The 3,775-nt window shown below is 40.4% G+C and overlaps 1 pseudogene; it reads left to right on the forward strand.

Moving 5' to 3' along the window:
* The first annotated feature begins 2,237 nt into the window (after positions 1-2,237).
* On the forward strand, positions 2,238-2,356 carry LOC122150632 (annotated as a pseudogene).
* Positions 2,357-3,775: the final 1,419 nt, after the last annotated feature.

Below are 3,775 nucleotides of genomic sequence, written 5' to 3' on the forward strand. Positions count from 1 at the left end.
ACACCATGTCATGCTTGGTAAGGTGGAGGGTTGACGAAAGAGGGGAAGGCCCTCAACAAGGTAGATTGACATGGTGGCAGCGGTGATGGGCTCAAGTGTAGCAAGAATTGTGGACCTGGCTCAGGACATGGCTTTGTTCTGATGTGCATAGGGTCACTATGAGTTGAAGATGACTCAATGGCACTTAATATCAACAACACCATAATATTTTACTTCATTTATAAGATAAAACAAATTCCATTCAAAAAGGAAGAATGGAAATAAAATCTGCTTGCTAAACTCCTTCTGTTTCAATTCTACCAAACCACATCTTGTAATGGATGGTGGTAATGGAATTTAAAAACTTCAATTAGACTTTGCTCCACCTACTATAAGTAATTTCTGATGCCTTAATTTCATATATACAATTATCACAGAATAAGATTACTATCTGGTATTTTTTACTTCAGGGGATATCTATAATTTTTCTTGGTTTAAAAAGCTAGCATTTTTTCCAACACCCTTTCAAATACATGCAGATGTACAGTAGTACCCATTAACTGTGGTTTTTCTTTCCACAGTTTCAGTTATCTCTATCATCCATGGTCCAAAAATATTACATGCATACAGTGATGAAATCTCTTACTGTTCTGCTCCATCCTGCTCTGTCCTGCCTGGGATGTAAATCATCACTTTGTCTAGTGTATCCATGCAATTACACTACCTACCCATTAATTACTGTTGTTAACTCTTACTGTGCCTAATATAAATTAAACTTTATTATAGGTATGTAAAGGCAAAACTTAGGAATGTATAGGGTTCTGTAGGAGCTCTAGTGACATAGCACCTAAGGCACTTGACTGCTAACCAGAAGACTAGCAGTTCAAACCCACCAGTCACTCCTTGGAAGGAAGGTTGGGCAATCTATTTCTGTAGTGATACTGCCTCGGAAACCCAAGGAGGGGTTGCTATCAGTCAGATCCAAATCAATGGCAGTGAGCTTGCTTTGGTTTTAGGTTTTGGTACTATATGTGCTTTCAGGCATCCACTGGGGGTCATGGAACACATCCTCACAGATAAGAGAGGAGACTATTATATTTCCAAACATAAAAGTAAAAATTTTTGTATGTATATGTAGTCACAAGAGCTCTGGTAGCATAGTGCCTAAAGCATGTGACTGCTAACCAGAAGGCTGGCGGTTCAAAGCCACCAGTCACTCCTCGGAAGGAAGGTTGGGCAATCTATTTCCATAGTGATACTGCCTCAGAAACCCAAGGAGGGGTCCCTATGAGTCGGTACGACTTGATGTAAATCATATGCATATACAAATATAAATACATAGATTTATTTTGTATTCACATAAAAATATTGCACTATTTTTTGGCAATAGTACTTTCTGGAGCTTCTTCCCAATAATATCCCACATAAAGAAGAAACTCAAGAACAATGTTGTAATACTTTGTTTTGTACATATCAAGTAAATGTATATGACTATAAATGTTCCTTAAACACATGACAGTATCAGAAAAAGTAATTCATTTTCAATTATTTTAATTTTTATAATCAAATCCAATTAGAAAAACAACAATCATAGAGCAACTTAGGTAATTTTTTAGTGAGCCTCCTATTTTCAAATATGTTTGTCCATATCATCAAGATATTAAGCAATTTATCATTTTCTTTGGGTTCTACCCAATATTTAATCATTTATTCACTCCGTCAACAAAAATTCAATGAGTTCGCCATGAATATCAGTACTATGCTAGATACCAGTGACAGAAAGGGGAGCAAAAAAACACCTCTGTCCCTGTGATAGTTATGTTTGTGTGTCAACTTGGCTGGGCCTGATTGAGTGGCTGAGCAGCTGGTGGTAGTTATTCCTCATGATGAGACTGGCAATCAGTTCCATGGTGGGATCTACCACAAGCAGCTGAGTAGCTGTCTTTGGGATATGGTCTGCTTCCTGTATATAAGGAGAAGCCTCGACAATGATCTCTAGCCTATGGCACACCTGGACCCTGCATGTAGCCATGCCATTACTCAGACAGCTGCTAGCTGCTGAGGCTGAGAAGCTCCAAGGTTGACAAGTAAAAAGGCACAGTCCCAACATTACCAAATCACACAGCAGGCCATTAACTTAAGTCCATTGTAAGTCCCAAGGTTGGCAGAGCATAGCAGGCTGCTGAACAAAGACATAGATAGCTACATGCAGGGTCCAAGCGTGCCATAGGCTAGAGACCATTCTCAAGGCTTCTCCTGTATATGGCCATACCACCCTGAACATGCCCGATCTCGTCTGATCTCAGAAGCTAAGCAGGGTCAGGCCTAGTTAGTTCTTGGATGGGAGACCGCCTGGGAATACCAGGTGCTGTAGGCTTATTTGGAGCAGGAGACAGAGCTGGACCCCAAGGTTGAGGGGCTTTCCCCCAGCCCCTAGAGCTTGGCACACTGAACTTGGACTTAAAGCCTCTAAATTGTAAGAATAAACTCCTGTTAAGACCATTCCATTTGTGGTATATTCTTATCAGAGCGGCACTAGGCAATCAGAACAGCCCTCATGTAGCCTAACATTCCAAACGAGGCACTCAATCAGCCTAAGCATTGTGTAAACCTGTGTTATTTGAAACTCAGTGTTTTGGTCCTCTAGTGGGCATTCCTACTTTGGTAGTGATACTGCCTCGGAAACCCAAGGAGGGGTCGCTATGAGTCGGGCCGACTCGATGGCAAACAACAACAACAACAAGTGTTGCTATTACAGAAATAACACAAGTAGGTGGCTTTAACAAACAGGAGATTACTCTCTTAGTTTAGGAGGCTAGAAGTCCGAGTTCAAAGTGCCAGCTCTAGGGACTGGGTGAAGGCCCTCGACCCTGGGCTTCAGCTCTGCCTCTTGCTCCTGGCCCACTGGAGCTGGAGGTCTCTTGAGTCAGGCACCCACTGACTTCTGAAGCTGACAAATGTAAGGTTGAGAATTTAAATGGCACACTCCCAAGATTATCAGGCCACTAGTTTAACTCCAGAAACAGTATCAAGATTGGCAGGTCATTGAGATAAAGACTCAACCAAACGCAGGAGCCAGATGTGCCAAAAAGCTAAAGAACTTTCTCACAACTTCATCTTATATACCAGAAACAGACCACATCCTTAAGGCAATTATTCAGCTGCTCACAGTAGGTTACATCCTGGAGTTGATTACGAGTCTCATCACGGGGAATAATGACATCCAGCCACTGAGCCACTCAAAACTAAGCCAAGTTGACACATAACCTCAACTACCACACACAGTATCAACATGATTCACGGGAGAGTAAGTACAAGAAATGCTACATTCTATAACCCTTCTTAGAAATTAGCAATATGAAAGGCTTTGAGCAGTCCCATAGTATAGAAACACATTTCACTTATTTTATCCCAGTGCTTCTTGAATTTATTAATAAATTCTTTTTTTCAGCCACTAATCCTATTAACATTCAGTGAACAAACTGAGAAATACTAACTCCTAGTAAACTCACTGTATATGATCTATAACTCTTTCATAAAAGGAAAATAACACATTTTTATTTGTTTTTTAAAAGAAAAATAAACACAACAAAAGAATTGCTTTTATTTCTCAGACCCATGCTGATTATAGTATTTGTGGACCAACAAACAATGATTGCTTGATAATGGACTCTACAATTTGGTCAGCACTTCTGGAAGTATGACCAAAAGGCTGGCAGAGGGACCTAGGAAAAAAGGCCTGGAAATCAACCTTCAAAAAATCAGCCATCAGAAATCCTTTGGCTCACAATTCAAC

The sequence above is a fragment of the Orycteropus afer genome, unplaced genomic scaffold, assembly GCF_000298275.1.
Source record: "Orycteropus afer afer isolate SDZICR_OR568_19922 unplaced genomic scaffold, OryAfe1.0 scaffold00190, whole genome shotgun sequence".
NCBI lineage: Eukaryota > Metazoa > Chordata > Mammalia > Tubulidentata > Orycteropodidae > Orycteropus > Orycteropus afer.